Raw genomic sequence first — 24,032 nt, forward strand, 5'->3', positions numbered from 1 at the left:
ACCTTGTTACGTTATGTCAGTACCATTCCGTCTACGCGAGTTGTGAATAAGTAAGGTTAGAATTGCGATAGTTAGTAACACCTGCCGTGTTTCGTCTGATTGCGATTGCCGTGCCACGATATCTTCAGAATATTACTTGGTGTGCTATATACAAGTTTGTTTTAGAATTAGGTATGTAATTTATAGAGTATATAGGCCTATGCATTTATGGGTATTTTGTTATCAGTAATTGTTGCCAGTAGTGATAGACCTGCATGTGCACTGTAGCACTAATGCAGAAGATAATTTGAACTGGAAATTGTGAAATAATTTTAAAGAATTTGATTCACAGTTGATCTTGGTGATGGTCAACCTGCAATGAATTTGAGCTGGCCTAGCCTATATATTATTTTTTCTGGTTGTGTTGCATTATGGATGGTACCATTTTTTGGACGTAATGTACTTTTGGAATCCCTATGATTTTTATATAAATCGTTGCAGAAGTCATGTTTTTTGATAACTATTTAGACTCATTCTGAATGCCACAGAAAGCAAAGCTTTTAATGTTTTTGAAGAAAAATAGCCTAACTTGATCAACAAGCAGTATTGTAGGAAGGAGAGGTAATAGATAAGTTACAGCTATGTATGAAATATTGGTGCAGCCTAACTAAGCGAGCATGTCCTTGCATTTTCTCAAGTTAATAAAAAAGAAAGTTAGGATTAGTACTTTTGCATCATTCTAGCCCTAGATGAAGAATCTTGCAGTTGAGACTTTGGTAGAGACCTTTTCTTTTGTGAGTAACTTACATTTTATAATTCTGAGTACTATTCAGCACTTACAGGCACTTAACAGTGATTTAAAAAATGCAAATACTCGGGAAGCCTAATTAGTTACTGTGTTCATTCAACGTCATCCTCTGCATCACTGAATTTAAAACTTAACTTCATATTTATGTTGAAATTTCTGAATTAGGCTACAGAGAATAGATGTTAATTTGCCGAGTGAGGAACATGCTATATAGGCTACATTTTGCAGGGTTAAGTTTAATGTATGAAAGCTAATTATGCTGGCTTAATATAGGCTTACCTTTGAAATAAAATGGAAAATACATATTTTGTGTTCGCCTGAGGTTTCCTGCATATTAGATGAAGTGTACTTGGGCATGTGATTCTATTAAAACTTTAAATGGATAAAGTTAGTTGTGTCTTAAAAAAATATTATAACATTACAGTGTCTGCTGTTGATTGTAGCGTGGAACAGATACCTTAGATTTTGTGCATTGAATTCCTTTGTACCCTTACAATTACATGACAAATTACTCACTGATATTTTATTATAGATCGTAGGTGTTACTTATACGCAGATCTGTCTTGGTTGTAAATAATCTGAACTGCTTTAATTCAGTTATGTCCGCATCCCGCGTCAGTTACAGAGGAGTCTTTGTGTGGATAAGTTTAAGTTTCAGCACAGGCGTAGGTATTGTAATAGTAAAGTTTTCCTCGACTCTATGAGGTGTCATGACGAGGGATGAATCTCTGTGGTAGTAATAAAAATAAGAGAAAGGATCTGTAAACCCTGAATGTGTAATCTTAAAGGGTAGCATTGCTGGAGTAAGATTTTTTTTTTTACACTTCACTTTACGTCGCAGATAGGTCTTATGGCGACGACGACAGAATAGGAAAGGGTTAGGAGTAGGAAGGAAGCAGCTGTGGCCTTAATTATGGTACAGCCCTAGTATTTGCCTGCTGTGAAAATGGAAAACCATCTTCAGGGCTGCAGTTAGTGGGGTTCGAACTCACTATCTCCCGAATGCAAGCTCACAGTTGTGCGCCCCTAACTGCACAGCCAACTCGCTCGGTTGCTGGAGAAGTTACCAAAGACTGAAGTTAATTTAAATGTTAATTTACATTAAAGTCAAGAAGTTGCTCTGTTCAGTTTTGGTTATGGGATCATCATAAACATTTATAAAGGTGAAAGAAGGCACTTCAGGGCTGGAGAAGTCAGAAAAGAATCTAGGCATGAGCAAAATTTCTTAGGAGCGAGACATGAAAAATAAAATTCACCTGCTTACCTCGGTTGCATTAACCAATGTATTGAATTATAATGAATTAGTACATGTTCTGCCATCAGTGATGGCCAAATTTCTTCTGATTATTACTTTTGAAACCTGGCATGTCTGGAATGGAATCATTGGAAAGGTTTGCCTGTGCAGACAGTTTAGGTAATACCACATGAACAGGAACTGTTATAGTACTTTGATACTAAAAGTGGTTGATTTCTTGACAAACATGGAAATTTTGATTTTGCAACTGAAAATTTGATAGACTACAGTTTTCCATATTTAATAATTTTTGCTAGTGGCTTTACGTCGCACTGACACAGATAGGTCTTATGTCGACGATGGGATAGAAAAGGCATACCGGTAGGAGTCGGAAGGAAGCGGCCATGGCGTTAATTAAGGTATAGCCCCAGCATTTGCCTGGTGTGAAAATGGGAACCACGGAAAACCAACTTCAGGGCTGTCAACAGTGGGATTCGAGCCCACTATCTCCCAGGTGCAAGCTCATAGCCACGCACCTCTAACCGCAATGCCAACTCTCCCGATCCATATTTCCTTGCCAGTGTTGTTAATTATAATACTATTAACAACAACAACAACAACAACTATTGCATGCATTTTAATTTCGTGCCATTTGGCTGCTTGCTTGTCAGTTTCATCATTCTGTTTTTTTACTCGTGGCCTACTAGATGGCAGAGTAAGTCAAATCTCTCTTGGGCATCTATGGCTGAGTTTTTAATGAATTTTGTCTCTTAGAGAACCTTCACATGCCGGCATCATACAACATGAAGTGTGAAATGGACATTTCTTCCACCCTTCAACAGTCAGACTTCCTCTGCGGGTATGAACTCGCTATCTTAGGATCCGGAGGCAGACACTACCACTGATCCACAGAGGGAGCGGAATTATATTAATGCAGGCATTGGTGGAATGAAGAATGCAGCCCACATCTACTCTTGAAGGTTCACTTCCATCCTCACAGTTGTTGAATGCCACAGTATAAGCCGTATGAAACACATTAGCAATAACTTCTTATTGCACGGGACTGAGCTTTCCAACATAATTTTCCTGAAGCATCTTGTTTAGCCAGTCTTCGCTCTTCACAGGAAGGACGGATTCTGATGGCACCAGTTCATGCCCAGCAATCAATCAGCGTAACACACCAGCACCAGCCAGACTTCGCGCTCATGATGGATTTGAGTGGAAAAAACAGAATAAAGGCGGTACTGTACGTAGTAGATTCAGCGTACAAAACATCGTGAAGGAGAGTAAAGGACCTACTCCATATTCAGGATTTCTTCACATGTTCCTACATATCATCTGAAGCCAAATTGATCTTCTCCCAACTCAGCTTCAACTTGTATTCTTATTGTTCTGTAAATAATAGTGTTAAAATTTTGCAGGCATGAGATACTAAACTAATAGTGCGGTAGTTTTCACACTCGTCAGCACTGGCTTTCTTGGGAATAGGTATAACAACATTCTGCCGAAAATCGGATGGCACTTCTCCTGTCTCATACATCTTACACACTACATGGAATAACCTTGCCATGTTGGTTTCTCCTAAGGCAGTCAGTAATTCAGAGATAATGTCATCAATTCCAGCTTCTATTCTCTTTCTTTTTGAGCTAGTTATCATCCATCTTTCACTTCCATACAATGCCACGCTCCAGAAGTAAGCCTTCAGAAACATCTTTCTAATTCCTATATCAGTGTTACAAGTGAGCAAATTTCTTTTCTTAAGAAAAGTCTTCCTTGCTTGTGCTAGTCTACAATTTTTGTCCTCCTTACTTCTGCCATCGTTAGTTATTTTACTACGCTAGTAAAAATATTCATCTACTTCCTTTAAGTCTTCGCTTCCTAATCTAATATTTTCTGCATCACCTGCCTTCGTTCGACTGCACTCCATTACTTTTGTTTTGGACTAGTTAATTTCATCTTGTACTCCTTACCCAAGACTTTGTCTATACCATTCAGCAACTTCTTGAGATCTTCTGTAGTCTCAGATAAAATAACAATATCATCGGCAAATCTCAAGGTTTTGATTTCCTCTCCTGGATTGTGATTCCCTTTCCATATTCTTCTCTGATTTCCTTTACTGCCTGTTCTATATAAACATTGAAAAGGAGAGGGGACAAACTGCAGCCTTGCCTCACTCCTTTCTGGGTTGCTGCTTCTTTTACACAGCCCTTGATTCCTATGACAGCAGGCTGAATTTTATACAGATTGTAGATAATTCTTTGTTCTCGGTATCTGATCCCAATCACCTTAAGAATCTCATAGCTTGGTCCAATCAAAATTATCGAATGCCTTTTCTAGGTCTACAAACGCTATGTGTGTGGACTTGTCCTTCTTAATTTGATCCTCTAAGATCAGACGTAAAGTCAGGATTGCTTTACATGTTCCTACATATCTTCTGAAGCCAAATTGATCTTCTCCCAACTCGGCTTCAACTTCTCTTTCTATTCTTCTGTAAATAATACGTGTTAAAATTTTGCAGGCATGAGATACTTAACTAATAGTGCGGTAGTTTTCGCACTCTTCAGCACCGGCTTTCTTGGGAATAAGTATAACAACATTGTGCCGAAAATCGAATGGCACTTCTCCTGTCTCATACATCTTACACACTAGATGGAATAACCTTGCCATGCTGGTTTCTCCTAAGGCAGTCAGTAATTCAGAGAGAATGTTGCCATTCCAGGTGCCTTGTTCCTATTTAGGTTTCTCACAGCTCTGTCAAATTCTGATCTCAAAATTGGGTCTCCCATTTCATCAGCATCAACAGCCTCTTGTTTCAGAACCAAATCATCTACGTCTTAACCTTGATACAACTGTTGGATATGTTCCTGCCATCTTTCTGCTTTTTCTTCTTTGCCTGGAAGTGGCTTTCCATCTGAGCTCTTTAATTCATACACCTAGTTTTCATTTTTTTTTTTATAGGTTTCCTTGATTTTCCTGTATGCATCATCTACCTTTCCTAGGACCATACAACCTTCAATATCCTTGCGCTTCTCCTTCAGCCACTCTTCCTTAGCTATCTTGCAATCACTCTCTACTGATCTGCATTTAGGGCAGTTGCCCAGGTGGCAGATTCCCTATCTGTTGTTTTCCTAGCCTTTTCTTAAAGATGGCAAAGAAATTGGAAATTTATTGAACATCTCCCTTGGTAAGTTATTCCAATCCCTAACTCCTCTTCCTATAGACAAATATTTACCCCAATTTGACCTCTTAAATTCCAACTTTATCTTCATATTGCGATCTTTCCTACCTTTAAGGACACCACTCAAACTTATTCGTCTACTGATGTCCTCCCACGCCATCTCTCCACTGACAGCTCAGAACATACCACTTATGAAATGTTAAACAGTTAATTTATTAAAACCACCTATTCAATACTAGTAAAGTCTTTAGGACTGTAACATTGTCATTATATTAAGTTTAAACTATAAACTTATAAAAATTTGTTCCTCAGACAAAGAATTGGATCTTCTTAACAAGGGCATGAAATTCAACTGACCAAATCCCAACAAAGCGGACGACCTTATCACCACAGCTGCCGAAATCAAATCTAACATTAATAAACTTGGTACCGACAAATGTAACGACGTTAGATTTGAAATTAAAAAGAAACTTCCCTCTTTAGTCAATGAACTGAAAAATAATCCACAACCAGGTCTCATAAAACAAATAATCAACTTAAACAACAAGATAGGAACGATATAATCATTACGAAAGCTGATAAAGGATCCACCACTGTTTTATTAAACAAGGCCGATTACGTCAATAAAACAGAACTTTTCTTTTCCGATAATACCTACACTATAGTAAACAAAGACCCCACACCAAAAATTCAATGTGACTAAAAGGTTTTGTTGAAAAATTTATCCTTCCTTTTACAAGAGTAAGAACATCAAAAATTTACTATCATGAATCCAAAACTGCCAACTGCAAGAACATTACCCAAAATCCATAAAAAAGAAATTCCTGTGCAGCCTATTATAAAGAGCAGAAACAATCGCACATATAAAGTCTCAAGATTTTTACACTGTTTTCTTAACAAACACTTCAAATTCAACAATGAAGCATAAGTAAAAAATTCCATTGACTTCTGTGAAAAATTAACACAATTTAAACTACAACCTAACCATGTAATGGTCTCATATGACATCACCAATATATACTCAAGCATTCCTATATATGATACTATAAATATTATCAAAAAGAACCTTTCCAAACGCAGCAATTTAAGCAAATTTGAAATAAATGACTTTATTAAATTACTGAGTTTTGTATTGAACAACTACTACTTCACTTTTAACAACAAAATCTACCATCAAAAAGGACTAGCAATGGGAGATCCCGCCTTGGGCATTCTAGCTAACATTTTCATTGATAATCTAGAAGCGAACAAAATATTAAACAAAATCAACTAGTCTCCACCTTGGATAAGATTCGTAGATGACACGTTTGCCATCATTGATAAACGCCATAACAGCAACAACATTTTAGGATTTCTTAATGGACTCAATAACATTACCTTCACAAAGGAAGATGAAACAAACAACTCTTTAAATTTCCTAGATGTAACCATAAATAGAGCCAATAAAATTCAAATCTATAGAAAACCCACTTTTGCCCCTCTGACTATAAGAAATGAATCTATGCACCCACATTCTCACAAATTAGCAACTTTCTACAGCTTAATCCATAGTGTGTTAAAAATTCCCCTTTCCAGTGACACCCGAAAAAAAAAAGAGCTACAATATATTAAAGAACTGGCTAAACTTAACGGTTACAAACCAAACACGGTTAATAAAATTATAAACAAAATCAAATTAAAATCTGCTACTAACCTAACCACTGAAAGACTTAAAAAATACAGTTTTCCTGCGTTTACCTTCACGAATCCGGCTATATATCAGATCACCAACCCAATCGAGAAACAGGACATCTATATTCCATTCAAAACCCGTAATACTAACAGAAATATATTCTTTAACTCCCATACAGTAAATTCAACACACGACCGATACTCCAATTCAGGAATTTATAGACTCAAATGCACCCAATGTGAATTTCCTTATGTCGGACAAACTGGACGCAGTTTTCATACAAGATATTTAGAGCATTACAACGCATCTAAGCACAACAAACACTCCACTATGGGTATTCATATGAAAGAAACGGGACATAACTTCACTACCATAGACCAGGACCTTCAAATATTAAAGATCATTAATAAAGTTAGTCTAATGACTGAATTTGAAAATACCTACATCTTTTTTAGACCAACACTGCAATAAAAATCAAAATCTAAATGACATCGTAGAAACAAAGAGCCCGGTCACGGAACAAATTCCTAACTTATTGTCATCTCTTAACATAAACAGTAATATTTTTTTTAAAATCTTAAACTAAAAATCCAACACTAATATCCATAAATCAACAGCAGCCATTGCCCCTTCGCCCAGCCACACCCCTTCCCCCACTTGCACACATTACCGACCAACAATGACACACCCCTACAATACAAGAAGCAGAGATAAAGCGACCGTTCAGACAACCTCACACAAGCTACACAACCGGACTTACTCCTAACATCTAAAGGGTAAGTGTCAAGCATATTAAATCCACTAATAAACCATCCTAATAATGCACTCGCACACTTTTTCATTTTATTCCACAGATTTCAACACGCTCACTAGACGCACACTTACATCCAGAATACAGTTTAACTCCTCATCTTCAGGCTTACACAGAATAACTTCAAAAGCTTCACAACATAAACAATATACAGCTTGTTTATATGGAGATGAAATAATCCATTATTTAATGAAACTCAATGAAGCTCTCTACCAGCATTCTTGCCATCCAACCGGCAATCCACTTTAATAGTGATTCTCATTCTTCAAGGAAGTGATGTTACTATAGAATATTTAAGCCATCCCAAAACCATATAAGCTAAATGTGTGTGATCTCCCACTAATGTAAAAAGAAATGTTTAAATATTATGATCCAATAGACTACAATTGCCATTCCAGCATTGGCATTGTGTGTGTTGATATTTTATATTATCCCCATACAACGTGGGCATGAGTAGGACGTCCCAAATGAAGCTTTATAAAGGGATCGGCAAGTTCATTTCCAAATTGTACCATATGTTTTATATATTAGTGTAAATTGTGTAAAAAAATTTTTAAGAATAGTTCTAGTACAAGTTAATCTCCTAATAGACTGTAAAAATGTACAGATGTTTTAAATTCCACTCGTATCATGCCATTCTCATTACCGGCACGTGGGAGTTGACAGTTAATATTATTTCCATTGGATGTGAACTTATGTTGGAAGTCACATTTGAACTTTAAAAAAAGAACAGCTTGTTCACTCCAATAAGACCTAATGTTCTTGTACTCCAGTGCAAATTGTTATGAAAAATATGGTTTTAGAATAATCCTAGTAAGCATCCACTCAGAGCTCTGACTTGGAGTTAGAATTCATGGCTGACGATGCCTGCAATGACAGGCGAAACATGTACCATACTCAAATTTAATATAATGACAGTGTTATAGTCCTAAAGACTTTACTGGTATTGAATAGGTGGTTTCAATAAATTAATTGTTTAACATTTAATAATTGAATTTCAATAGGGTCAAAATGAAAATAATCACATACCACTTAGTCAAGCAGCTCGTCTCCTTTCTCCCAAGTCTTCCCAGCCCAAACTTTGCAACATTTTTTTAATGCTACTCTTTTGTCGGAAATCGCCCAGAACAAATCGAGCTGCATTTCTTTGGATTTATTCCAGTTCTTGAATCAAGTAATCCTGTTGAGGATCCCATACCCCAATGAAGATTTTTCCTTATATTAAGACCCAGATATTTACAATGATCCCTAAAGGGAACTTTCACCCCATCAATGCAGTAATTAAAACTCAGAGGACTTTTCCTATTTGTGAAACTCACAACCTGACTTTTAACCCCGTTTATCAACATACCATTGCCTGCTGTCCATCTCACAACATTTTCGAGGTCACGTTGCAGTTGCTCACAATCTTGTAACTTATTTATCACTCTATAGAGAATAACATCATCCGCAAAAAGCCTTACCTCCGATTCCACTCCTTTACTCATATCATTTATATAATTAGTGAATCTATCCCAAACCCAAACTGCCCTCTATCAAACCAGTTATTAATTTCCCAAACATGTCTTGTATAATCAGAAAGAATGCTTTCCCAAAGCTTACATGCAATGCATGTCAAACTGACTGGCCTGTAATTTTCATCTTTATGTCTATCACCCTTTCCTTTATACGCAGGGGCTACTATAGCAACTCTCCATTCATTTGGTATAGCTCCTTCATGCAAACAATAATCAAATAAGTACTTCAGATATGGTACTATATCCCAACACATTGTCTTTATTATATCCCCTGAAACCTTATCAATTCCAGCTGCTTTTCTAGTTTTCAACTTTTGTATCTTACTGTAAATGTCATTGTTGTCACAGGTAAATTTTAATACTTCTTTAGGATTAGTCATCTCCTCTATCTGGACATTATCCTTGTAACCCCTCCTCTGCGAACCATGTGACCTTGCCGCGGTGGGGAGGCTTGCGTGTATCAATGATGCAGATAGCCGAGCCGCAGGTGCAACCATATTGGATGGGTATCTGTTGAGAGACCAGACTAACGAATGGTTCATCGAAAGGGGAGTACCAGCCGTTCGGTAGTTGCAAGGGCAGCAGTCTAGATGATTGACTGATACGGCCTTGTAATAATACTCAACATGGCTTAGCTGTGTTGATATTGCTACACGGCTGAAAGCAACGGGAAACTACAGCCGTAACTACCTCCCGAGGACATGCAGCTCTCTCTGTATGAATGATGTACTGATGATGGCTTCCTCCCGGGTAAAATATTCCGGAGGTAAACTAGTCCCCCATTCGAATCCCCGGGTGAGGACTACACGAGAGGGGGCGATCATCAGGAAGATGTATACTGACATTCTGCGAGTCGGAGCGTGGAATGTTAGAAGTTTGAATCGTTGTAGTAGGTTCGAGAATCTGAAAGGTGAGATGGATAGACCAAAGTTAGATGTAGTTGGTATAAGTGAGGTACGTTGGCAGGAAGAACAGGATTTTTGGTCAGGCGACTACCGAATTATCAGCACGGAATCAGACAGGGGCAATGCAGGAGTTGGTTTAATAATGAATAAGAAAATAGGGCAGCGGGTAAGCTACTATGACCAGCATAGTGAAAGAATTATTGTCGTCAAGATAGACACCAAACCAATGCCCACCACAATAGTGCAGGTCTATATGCCTACTAGTTCAGCGGATGATGAAGAAATTGAAAGAATATATGAGGAGATAGAAGATTTAATACAATACGTGAAAGGTGACGAGAATCTAATTGTGATGGGAGACTGGAATGCAGTGGTAGGCCAAGGAAGAGAAGGTAGTAAAAGTAGGAGAATTGGGATTGGGACAAAGGAATGAAAGAGGAAGTCGGGTGGTTGAATTCTGCACTGATCATAATTTAGTCCTTGCCAATACTTGGTTCAAACACCACAAATGACGGCTGTATACGTGGACGAGACCTGGAGACACTGGAAGGTATCAAATAGACTTCATTATGATTAGGCAGAGATTCAGAAACCAGGTGTTGGATTGCAAAACTTTCCCAGGAGCAGACGTGGACTCTGACCACAACTTGTTGGTCATGAAATGCCATCTGAGGTTGAAGAAATTGAAGAAAGGAAAGAATGCAAAAAGATGGGATCTAGACAATTTGAAAGAAAAGAGTGTGAGGGATTGTTTCAAGGGACATGTTGCACAAGGACTAAATGAAGGAAACACTACAGAGGAAGAGTGGAGAGTCATAAAAAATGAAGTCAGTAGGGCTGCTGAAGAAATGTTAGGAAGGAAGAGATCAACTAAGAATCAGTGGATAACTCAGGAGATACTAGACCTGATTGATGAACGACGAAAATACAAGAATGCTAGAAACGAAGAGGGCAGAAAAGAATACAGGCGATTAAAGAATGAAGTGGATAGAAAGTGCAAGGTAGCTAAGGAAGAATGGCTGAAGGAGAAGTGCAAGGATGTCGAAGGCTGTATGGTCCTGGGAAAGGTAGATGCTGCATACAGGAAAATCAAGGAAACCTTTGGAGAAAGGAAATCTAGGTGCATGAATATTAAGAGCTCAGATGGAAAGCCATTTCTAGGGAAAGAAGACAAAGCGGAAAGATGGCGGGAGCATATCCAACAGTTGTATCAAGGTAACGATGTAGTTAATTTGGTTCTGGAACATGAAGAGGCTGTTGATGCTTATGAAATGGGAGACCCAATTTTGAGGTCAGAGTTTGACAGAGCTGTGAGTGACTTAAATAGGAACAAGGCACCTGGAATTGATGATATTCCCTCTGAATTACTGACTGCCTTAGGAGAAACCAGCATAGCAAGGTTATTTCATTTAATGTGCAGGATGTATGAGACAGGAGAAGTCCCATCCGATTTTCGGCAGAATGTTGGTATACCTATTCCCAAGAAAGCCGGTGCCGAGAGGTGTGAAAACTACCACACCATTAGTTTAGTATCTCATGCCTGAAAAATTTTAACACATATTATTTACAGAAGAATGGAAAAACAAGTTGAAGCCGAGTTGGGAGAAGATAAATTTGGCTTCAGAAGAAATGTAGGAACACGTGAAGCAATCCTGACTTTACGTCTGATCTTAGAGGATCGAATAAAGGACAAGCCCACGTACATGGCATTCGTAGATCTAGAAAAGGCAGTCGATAATGTTGATTGGACCAAGTTATTTATGATTCTGAAGATGATATCGATCAGATACCGAGAACGAAGAATTATCTACAATATGTATAAAAATCAGTCTGCGGTGATAAGAATCGAGGGCTTTGAAAGAGAAGCAGCAATCCAGAAAGGAGTGAGCCAAGGTTGCAGTTTGTCCCCTCTCCTTTTCAATGTTTATATAGAACAGGCAGTAAAGGAAATCAAAGAGACATTTGGAAAGGGAATCACAGTTCAAGGAGAGGAAATCAAAACCTTGAGATTTGCCGATGATATTGTTATTTTCTGAGACTGCAGAAGATCTCGAAGTTGCTGAATGGTATGGATGAAGTCTTGGGTAAGGAGTACAAGATGAAAATAAATAAGTCCAAAACAAAAGTAATGAAGTGCAGTCGAACGAAGGCAGGTGATGTAGGAAATATTAGATTAGGAAACAGTCTTAAAGGATGTAGATGAGTATTGTTACTTGGGTAGTAAAATAACTAACGATGGCAGAAGTGAGGAAGACAAAAAATGCAGGCTAGCACAAGCAAGGAACATCTTTCTTAAGAAAAGGATATGCTCACTTCGGACATTGATATAGGAATTAGAAAAGTGTTTTTGAAGACTTTAGTTTGGAGCGTGGCATTGTATGGAAGTGAAACATGGATGATAACTTAGTCAGAAAGAAAGAGAATAGAAGCTTTTGAAATGTGGTGTTACAGAAGAATGCTAAAAGTGAGATGGATAGATCGAATCACGAATGAAGAGATACTGAATCAAATTGGTGAGAGGAGATCGATTTGGCTAAATTTGACGAGAAGAAGAGATAGAATGATAGGACACATCTTAAGACACCCAGGACTTGGTCAGTTGGTTTTTGAAGGAAGTGTAGGTGGTAAGAACGGTAGGGGTAAACCAAGGTATGAATATGACATGCAGATTAGAGCAGATGTAGGATGCAATAGTTACATAGAAATGAAAAGGTTAGCACATGATAGGGTGGCATGGAGAGCTGCATCAAACCAGTCTATGGACTGATGACTCAAACAACAACACATCCTTGTAACCAACAATCTTTACATACTGCTGATTGAATACTTCTGCCTTTTGAAGATCCTCGCATACACACTCCCTTGTTCATTAACGATTCCTGGAATATCCTTCTTGGAACCTGTTTCTGCCTTAAAGTACCTATACATACTCTTCCATTTTTCACTAAAATTTGTATGGCCGCCAATTATGCTTGCCGTCTTGTTATCCTTAGCTGACTTCTTTGCAAGAGTCAATTTCCTAGTAAGTTCCTTCAATTTCTCCTTACTTCTGTTGTATACAAGAACAGGTATACAGGAACACAACTATATTTTATTGCTTCAGATAGTCTTTTAACTACATATATACATACATTCAAATAAAACTTTCCTCGAAGCAGTATGAAAATTATAAACAGTTAACGTTGCTTGTAGACTGAAGTTCAAAAAGAATGTACACTTTATATACATATATACATGAATCTATCTTGATGCAAAAGTCCATTGAAAAGCTTGAGTTCTTGATAGTTGAAAACTATCTGTTCTATATCGTCACAAGTGTAATCAGTAGCGAAAGCTTGCACTAATAGAATATTAGTTGTTTCTGTAACTTGTCAGGAACTGACATTGAAATGCATAATTAGTAGAATACTAATTGATGTGATTGAGCCTAGGTGGGACTGAGGGAATACTGTCATCGGGCTTGACGTGGCTGTGGGAAACGGGAGCGGAGGCAGTAACCCGAGGTGAAACCTCAAACACTCACAATCAGTCCACCTATTCGAGACACCTTTTTAAGAGGGATAGCCTCCGTGTTCGACATTCGGCGTAATCTGGTGCTGGGCACTGGCAAGTCCTCGCCTGTGGTTGGAAGGCAACGCCTTTATATAGCTGGCTGATGTAACAGGCAAGCGCAGTGCAGACGTCTCGTAGAGTCGAGAACAATCCAGGCTGTTGTGTGCGCGGAGCAGAGCGAGGAGCGCGCAGACACACGACAACTTCCACAGCCATTTCTAACTCTATTTCTTTCCAACCTGCATCTTCTTAGTCTCCTTACTTCTGTGTTATAATATAGTGGATCTCCACCATTTCTTACCACCTTTAAAGGTACAAACCTATTTTAACATTCCTATACAATTGGTTTAAACCCATCCCAGTGTCTGTTTACATTTTTATTTACCGTTTTCCACCGATCATAGTTACTTTTAAAAAACTCCCTCATGCCTGTTTTATCAGCCATACGATACTGCCTAATAGTCCTAATTTTAATATCTTCCTTTCGTTCACATTTATTTTTAACTACCATAAAAACAGCTTCGTGATCACTATTACCATCTATTACTTCGGTTTCTCTATAGAACTCATCTGGTTTTGCCAACACCATATCCAGAATATTCTCCCCTCTAGTTGGTTCCATCACTTTCTGAATCTGATGCCCTTCCCATATTAACTTATTTGCCATTTGTTGGCCATGCTTCCTGTCATTTTCATCACCTTCCCAATTGACATTTGGTAAATTGAGATCAGCCGCTACAATCACGTTCCTTTCCTTATTTCCCACATAGCTGATAATCTTGTCAAATAATTCTGAATCAGCGTCTGCGCTACCCTTTCCCGGTCTGTACACTCCAAAGACATCAAGTTGCCCGTTATCTTTAGAAATGAGCCTTACACCTAGAATTTCATGTTTCTCATCTTGAACTTTTACGTAGCTTACAAATTATTCTTTCACCAGAATAAATACTCCCCCTCCTACCATTCCTATCCTATCTCTACGATACACCCTCCAGTGATATACTAACAATTTGTTGGTATATCATAGCATAGTTCAATACGGGTCTAATAATGAGATTAGTTACATGTAAAATAACACCCTCCATTTGCGTGAGAAAATTTCTGCATCCATTATATCATTTCTCAGCCATGATTCAACTCCTATTACAATATCAGGTAAGTATATATCTATTAAATTACTTAATTCTATTCCTTTCTTTACAATACTTGTACAGTTGAGCACTAACATTTTTATATCATCCCTACTTGATTTCCAGTTCCTGTTCCCTTATCGCCGCTCCCTACGCCACCTCATTTCCATGAATGTACGTCCCTATAACCCTTCTAAACAAATTTCCTAACTTTCTATCCACTTCATTCTTTAATACCCTGTATTCTTTTCTGCCCTCTTCATTTCTAGCATTCTTATATGTTCGTCTTTCATCAATCAGGTGTAGTATCTCCTGAGTTATCCACTGATTCTTAGTTGATCTTTTCTTACTTTCTTCAGCAGCCCTACTGACTTTTAATTTGCATGACTATCCACTCTTCCTCTATTGTGTTTCCTTCAGCCATTTCACATAGTCCTTGTGCAACACGTTCCTTAAAACAATTCCTCATACTATTTTCTTTCAACTTGTCTAGATCCCATCTCCTTACACTCTTTCCTTTCTTCAATTTCTTCAACTTCATATGGCATTTCATGACCAACAAGTTATGGTCAGAGTCCACGTCTGCTCCTGGGAAAGTTTGGCAATCCAAGACCTGGTTTCTGAATCTCTGCCTAATCATAATGTCTATTTGATACCTTTCAGTGTCTCCAGGTCTCGTCCACGTATACAGCCACCATTTGTGGTGTTTGAACCAAGTATTAGTGAGGACTGAATTATGATCAGTGCAGAATTCAATCGGCCGACTTCCTCTTTCCTTCCTTTGTCCCAATCCGAATTCTCCTACTGTATTGCCTTCTCTTCATTGACCTACCATTGCATTCCAGTCTCCCATCTCAATTAGATTCTCGTCACCTTTTACATATTGTATTAAATCTTCTATCTCTTCATACATCCTTTCGATTTCTTCATCCGCTGAACTAGCATACAGACCTGCACTATTGTGGTGGGCATTGGTTTGGTGTCTGTCTTGACGACAATAATTCTGTCACTATCCTGGTCATAGTAGCTTGCCCGCTGCCTTATTTTCTTATTCATTTTTAAACCAACTCCTGCATTTCGCCTGTTTGATTTTGTGTTGATAATTGTGAAATTGCCTAACCAAAAATCCTGTTCCTCCTGCCAACGTACTTCACTTATACCAAGTTAATCAGACTTTACCCATCTCCCTTTTCAGATTCTCTAACCTACCACAATGATTCAAACTTCTAACATTCCATGCTCCGACTCGCAGAATGTCATTATCCATCTTCCTGATGATCGCCCTCTCTCGTATAGTCCCCGTCCGGAGATCCGAATGGGGGACTATTTTACCTCCGGAATATCTTACCTGGGAGGAAGCCATCTTCGGTACATCTTTCATACTGAGAAAGCTGCATGTCCTCAGGAGTTAGTTACGGCTGTAGTTTCACGTTGCTTTCAGCCGTGTAGCAGTATCAACACAGCTAAGCCATGTTGAGTATTATTACATGTCCATATCTGTCAATCATCTAGACTTCTGCCCTTGCAAGCTCCGAACGGCTGGTACTCACCTTTCAATGAACCATTCATTAGTCTGGTCTTTCAACAGATATCCATCCGATATGGTTGCACCTGCGGCTCGGCTATCTGCTTCATTGGGACGCGCAAGCCTCCCCACCAAGGCAAGGTCACATGGTATACATACCCTTCCATTTTTTTACTAAAATTTGTATGACTGCCAATTATGCTTGCCATCATGTTATCTTTAGCTGACTTTGCTAGATTCAATTTCCTAGTAAGTTCCTTTAATTTCTCCTTACTTCCACAGCCATTTCTAATTCTTTATTTCTTTCCAAACCTGCACCTCCTTAGTCTCTCTTTACTTCTGTTATATTATAGTGGATGTTTACCATTTGTTACCACCTTGAAGGGTACAAACTTCTTTTCACATTCCTCAACATTTGCTTTAAATCCATCCCAGAGTATGTTTACATTTTTATTTGCCATTTTCCACTGATAAGAGTTACTTTTTAAAAACTCCCTCATGCCTGTTTTATCAGCCATATGGTACTGCCTAACTGTCCTACTACCAAGACCTTCCTTTCACATTTATTTTTAACTACAACAAAATCAGCTTCATGATCACTGATACCATCTATTCGGTTTCTCTATAGAGCTCATCTAGTTTTATCAGGCACACATCCAGAATATTCTTCCCTCTAGTTGGTTCCATCACTTTCTGAATTGGCTATCCTTCCCATATTAAGTTATTAGCCATTTCTTGGTTATGCTTCCTGTCGTTTTCGCATTTCCTTCCCAGTTGACATTGGTAAATTTAAATCGCCCAGTACAATCACGTTCCTTTCAATATCGTTTCCCACACAGCTGATTATCTTATCAAATAATTCTGAATCGGTGTCCGCGGTACTCTTTCGCGGTTTGTACACTCAGACATCAATTTGCTTATTATATTTAGAGATGAGCCTTACACCTAGAATTTCATGTTTGTCATCTTTTCTTTTTCGTAGCTTACAAATTCTTCTTTCACCAGAATGAATACTCCCCCTGCTATCATTGCTATCCTATCTCTATGATGTATACTCCAGTTCCTAGATGAAATTTCTGCATCCGTTACATTATTTCTCCGCCATGACTCAACTCCTATTACAATATCTGGTAAATATTTAACTAATTCTATTCCTTTCTTTACAATACTTCTACAGTTCAGCACTGACATTTTTATGTTATTCTACTTGACTTCCAGATCCCTGTACCCTTATCATGCTTCCTAGGCCACACCATTTCCCAGAATGTACATCCCTATAACCCTTCTCAACAAATTTCCTAACTTATACGTGCCACTGCGGTGTAAGTGAAGGCTATCTGAGCACAGATCCCTATCTCCTACCTAAACATCAGGATCTAGAAATCTCACTCCCTGTTTCCCACATACCCACTCCATAGTCTAATTTAAATCCCCAATCACCTTTCAGTCAGTATCCGTCCTACAGAATATTCCACTGATAAAAATCTCTGCTTCCTTAAACTTTACCCGTGCTGTGTTTACCAGATCCCACACATCCCCAACTATGTTGGTTCTTATACCTGCTCTCCTCATGTTGTTGGTACCTCCTCTTCTACTTTCCTCAACATCTGACTTAACCTAATTCCTGGATAACACGCTGTCCTTGTTCCTTTTCCTCCACACACTTTCCCCACATGTCTAACAGTGGAATCCCTCATGACCAGAGCCTCAACCCTACCCACCTCATTTGATCCCCTCCGCTCCTGGTCAGCTGTATCTTTCCTGATGGCTGCAGAAACTACTTCCTTCTCCCTTTTCTCCCTCCCATGACCCTGTTCCACCTGTCTTTTTTTATCCTCCACTCTACATTTCCCTTTCCTCCCTTGGCCTTTCCTCCTACTTCCACACTTCTCAGCAACAGTTCCCTGTAGCTCCTCTTCACTCTGTCGTTCTACCTAAAGTAACTCGTACTGATTTCCCACAGACAGCTGTCCTGAATTTTGATCCTGAATAGTGCCCTTAGCCTGCAATGTCCTCCCTCTTAAAACATTAGACCATCTGTCTTCTACATTTCCCTCCTTTCCTTCCCATCCTCTTTTCCACTACTGTATCCTGTACATTGTTTGAGGGAAGCCTCCTTTCCTTCCTGTCCTCTGAGAGAATCCTAATTATCTCTCTCAAACTCTCCAACTCCTCCCTCATACTCCTTAATGCCTGGCCCCACCTACATTTCCTACACTTGTACTCCTTTGCCATTCTTTACGGAATAATTAAAAGAAATGGTCAGTACACAAAGATCACGCGACAGTAAGGTAATTAATATACTACTCTACAGTAGCATAGAATCATACTATATTTTTATCCTACATTGCCCTAACAGGATGAAAACTGCTGTTAATTACAGAGATTAAGCACGCCAATTTCTAATAAGATACCACAATACACTACAATAATTTTTAAACTCGCTCAGACGTATCCTAATTACAATAAGAGAATAAGCACGCTAATTTATAATAAGATGCTACAGTACACTACAATAATTTTTTAACACGTTGGCGACTATGAGACCCGCCGGCGGGTTACGCCAACTCGTTACTTCTGGACGGTGAGACCCGCCGGCGGTCTCGTGAGACAATATATGTACTGGAGCCGTATCGCGCGCCGTTCACAGATTATGCTTTCATCCTTTCTGGTTCGTCTCTACATAAGGCAAACTAACTTCGTATACAGTGGGACATGCAGGGAGTACATAGGAGCTGGGATAATTAATTGTATGTATGTATGTATGTTGGGTAATCAGCCCGAAGGCTGGTTTGATCCTCTGCAGCTTCGCCAACAGCTGTCATAAATAGCCTAGGCGTCACTGAAGAGGCGTACTAGGGAAACGAGGAGTGAGGTAGTTTCCCGTTGCTTTCCTCACCGAGCCAGCAGTTGCTCTTACATATCAGTCTGCCAAGCCCACTGAAATGTATGCACCAACTGACCCTATGAGCGATATTTTCACACCATTCATAACAGGGACTGGCTGCATAAGGAATGGTATTACTAGCATCACTCATACCTCAGTCACTTTCATATTGTCAAAGCCAAGGATGAGACTGTGACAGGTCAATGAAAGTAACAAATTTGATATAGCCCATACCAGAAGACATAGTGCACTGTAAACACTACATCTCGCCAGCAAAGGCATGATAATTAAGAATTTTTTTTTTTTTTTTTGTTCCATTACTTAAATCATTTTCTATGAAGAAAATATCTACAAATAAAAGAATAGAGACCTTCAGGTTAACACTGTTCAGAAAATCATAACTATCGGTTGTATTGGAGTTGCATATTTAACAGCATCGTGATTATTAATAATAATAAACATATAAAGAAAATTATATCGTACACATGGATTATTAAAACAGTCAATATTTTGTTAAACTAATACACTGATGGTAAAAAAAAGGGAATGAATGTAACAGTGTGATGTACCACTTCAGTGTTGCTTATGGAAACAAAGCAGGCACAATGGCTTCTTGGGACTGTCCTCACAGTACGTGGACACTTTCTTGCAGTACTTCTGAGCATAAGTTCCGTCACGGATATTCACTAGTTCTGCGTAACAACTGATGCAACGTTTACATACTTTTCTGTTTCGGCCATCCTTTTTCTTCTGTTCTTCTGTTTCCTTCAAAATATGACGGCGTTTGGGAGAAGTGGAGAGAGTAGCTGCTGTTCTCATACTGTTCCCCAAAATTCCAACGACCAATTCCTCTCTAAATTTTCCAATTTGCAATTTCTTCCCGATTACTTCATGATGTAAAATGAGCGCATTCACAATAGCCGTTCCAAGCAGAAGTTCCAGCGCAACTTTATGATACCACCTAATTGTTCTGCATATAAAGACCGCCAATTTCAGTGAGGTCGCCGGCAGGTTACAGAGTGCGTGCGAACCCCGTGCATTACTTGTGGACAATGAGACCTGCCGGGTGGTCTCAGCACACACTGGACACAGTGCACCCTAATGTCTATAGGCCGTACTTCAGATATGTAATAGTATGTAATATATCCATTCGAGCCCACGTATCTCTGATTTTTCACTTCGTTCCTAATGAATAAACTCGGAAAACAATACGCCGTCGTCAAAGTGTTAAACTACGTTCAGACATATCGTAATTACAATAGGTTATTACTAAGCACAAACAGAAATTATAATTGTGATTGAAGTTGAAATTCGCAAGAACTACTCAAGGATTACCAACAAAGTTAAATGCGTAGAGATTAATATGGTACTATTTTATCCTATAATACTCTAATAGAAATGAAAAGTATCGAAAGGGTTACCGTACACAAAGATCACACGAATATAACAGGCAAGATACTATCTGATATACACTACAATTCTCAACTGAAATGTGGTTATGTGATTAGTACAGCTGGTGTATTACTATTATTTTCCGTACTCCACAGGATGGATAATAAAAGTGTCCTTAAAAGCCGAAAAATAAAGAGGTTATCTACAATAATTTCTCAAAAAAAACCCCTTCTGTCAAAACTACACCAGGGACTTGAATTGCAATTATTTGCATATAGCAATTTGATTATTAGCTAAGCACTCGTAAATACTGAAAGACTGAGGATGTGAAGTATAAATTACGGACACTTGAACTACCTACCCGGAACTACAAATGATCAGAATACAGGGATCTGCTGATTTTTATAAGGAATGCTGTAGGGAATGAGGTTTCTTTTCTTTTTTTTTTTTTTGCTAGGGGCTTTACGTCGCACCGACACAGATAGGTTTCATCGTGGCAGCTGTTGTTTTCAGAGTCCATACTGAAGCATGTTCAAAAGTATACCATTGAAGCAGCTCACAGACTATTGGAGTCAGATTAATGGGGTGTTTCTTTAAATCTCTTATCATTTTTGTGTATGCAAGGGGAGCCATGCATTGTTCTTCGTTAGATGAACGACATATAGTCGTTGGAATGGAAAGCTCCAGTATTTGCTGAAACCATGTTGTATGACTGCTTCAAGGAAGTTTTTAGGTTCTTCCGGTTGGACAGAAAAATAACACATTCATCTCAGCTTATTGACAGGTTTGCCCTTGCTTCTGAGCTATGGTCTCCTTTGTTGAGAACTCTCAGTTGTGCTTTACGGATGATAAATTCATCACAATTCACGAGCAATTGTTACCCTGTAAAGTGTGTGTCAAGTTGTTCCAGAACATGGTGAATAAGCCTGTTAAGTTCAGATTGAAATTATGTTTGGCTGTAGATCTTGAAAGCAAATACTTCTTGCTCATGGTTCTATTCCTTTATAAGGGAAGAAATGTCACCACCGACAAATTTTTATGTTACAAGTTATAAATCTCATCGTTGGGTCCGTATTGAACCAGTGTATCTTTCTAAAAAATAGGTGAAACATGTCCTGCTTAAGGCATAACAATAATGTAAAAATATGTAAATCAATTTAAAAACATAATGTATTGAAAAGGTGGACTCTCAAAAAAATATTCTTTATGTTTTTATGTCACAAAAGCTTGCAGATTTCCTGCTGAGTAAATGTACATCTAGCTTTGGTACCATGTGACCAAGCCACCGAGAACTTCTGCCATTTTGCAAAGATGTAAGTGGAGAATGCTTTTCATGAAAGATAGTCCACAAAGTATGGAGTGGATGCTGTTTACCAAATGAGCCGCTTGTACAAGACTCGGTCAGCATCAAGACGATGGCCTGTTTATATCTTCTGCAACGTACTAGATTTTGCAGCTATGAATGCATGGATTTTATTTCATGCATGTAATTCTTCAAAAATTTCTTGCGAATGAACCAAGATCGTACCACACTGTTTGACCAAGAGGTGACCAGCAATCCTTCCTTGCAGTACAGAGACCACTGGTAAGAAACTTTGCTAGTGCTCATTCTGACATAACAAAACACAAGATATTTGTTTGTCGTGAGACAAGTCCACCTGTGGAAAATGCGAAGAATGCTACATCAAGAAGTTTGATTGCAAGAAATGTGTCTGATAAATGAAACAGTAACTGATGGCAAAAACTGGTTGATAAATGGCAGGCAATGACTGATGACACAAATAATGTTCTTACTCTGAAACACAAGCATATGTGTTATGTCATTACAAATTATGTAGCTGTAAAGTGTTCTAAAATGTTGTGTATATTGTAAAATGCAACTGGTAAAATATAATAAAGGAACTTAAATAACACTCAAAATATGAAACCTAATAAATACTGTAAACATGATGTTCGGGTCCTGTACACCGTGTATTGTACATTTTCTTACTTGACCGCTGCTGTCATTCTTGTTAATTGGAAATATCTGTTGTAGTGTTAAAGCTGCAGGAATAGATGAAATTAAACTGAAATGGTGAAATGTAGTGGGAAGGCAAGGATGAAATTGCTCCATAGAGTTATAGGATTAGCATGGAATGTGAGAAAGATGCCTTCTGATTGATTGAAAGCAGTAATAGCATCTATCTATGCGCAAGGGAACAGGGAGGATTGTAGTGACTGTTGAGTTTTTTATTTTTTTTTATTTTTTTATGAGTGTACTGGGCAAGGGGTTTACTGACATTTTAGAAAAGACAGTGTGATCTATCAATATGTTGGATGAAATCATGCAGTTTCAGATCAGGATCAGATTTTCAGTATGTGTCCAGAAAAAAATGTTCTGAGAGGAAAAGAAAAATGTGTTTAGCAGCCTAAAGAAAATGAATGATAAACTACCAAGGGGGGAAAAAAAAAATTTGTCTGTACTAAGGGATTATGCATTGAGGGGAAGGTTTTTACAGGCAGTCGAATGCATTTCTGTTGACAATCGTGTAGTTGTGAGAATTGAGGGTAGATTGAGTATTTGACTTAATAATTATTGAAGTTAGACACGGCTGTAATATTTCTCATTGTTTGGTCTTTACGTGGATCATCTACTGTCACATATGGTAGCATAGTGGACCTGACCTGGCATGAAACTTGTGATTATTGCTATAAATATATTCTACAAAAGCAGAATATTTGTTATAATTGCTTTAAATTATTCTGGGTAATGCTGAGCAAATGTTCGGCCAGTCTGTCCTATAAAACATCTTACAATCTGTGCAAGTTAACCAGTATACTCCCGAACTAGTGTAGGGATAATTTTTGTGAACTCTGTTCGAGTTATAATTTTTTTGTGAAATTTTGTTTCAAGCCTGGTAAGCTATTTTTAGATCACATTTCTTTAAAATATTCACTATTTTAAAGATTTATTTTCCAAGATGTGTGAATGTTACATATTGTTTATTAGTTAATTTTTCTGTTTTCTTTGACCCTTTCTTTTTTACACATGATTTCATAAACCATTTCTGGACTGTCTCAAATTACATTTGCATTTCGTTTTATTGTTCTGACTTATTTGTTTTTTGTTTTTTCGAATTGAGCCTCTATGGATTGTGTGTTAACAACCAGTCTCATTTTCAGTGTCCATGTCTTGTTTGTCTGCCGGCTTTGACATCCTGCCAGTACCTCTGTAGCCCGTCGATCAGCGCTTTCTTTTGCTCCTCTGGGAAAGGGCCTCTCCATCTTCTGGATTCTGTCTCCACCATAAAATCCTGATAGCTTTTCACCATCCTTCTGAAACTAACCCTGTCGTTTTCATCCTCCATTTTATTTTCTTCTTTCATTATTTTCAGCATTCTATTAATGTAATTGTTGTATGCTGCTAATTTGTGGAGAGTTGGGTGATTATATTTGTTATTGA

General features: G+C 38.3%; 1 protein-coding gene across 5 annotated transcripts in view; it reads left to right on the forward strand.

Annotated features, from left to right (window-relative positions):
- The window catches only part of RhoGAPp190 (Rho GTPase-activating protein 190), a 1,293,865-nt gene that overhangs the window by 598 nt on the left and 1,269,235 nt on the right, over positions 1-24,032 (forward strand). The window lies entirely within an intron of this gene.

The sequence above is a fragment of the Anabrus simplex genome, chromosome 2, assembly GCF_040414725.1.
Source record: "Anabrus simplex isolate iqAnaSimp1 chromosome 2, ASM4041472v1, whole genome shotgun sequence".
NCBI lineage: Eukaryota > Metazoa > Arthropoda > Insecta > Orthoptera > Tettigoniidae > Anabrus > Anabrus simplex.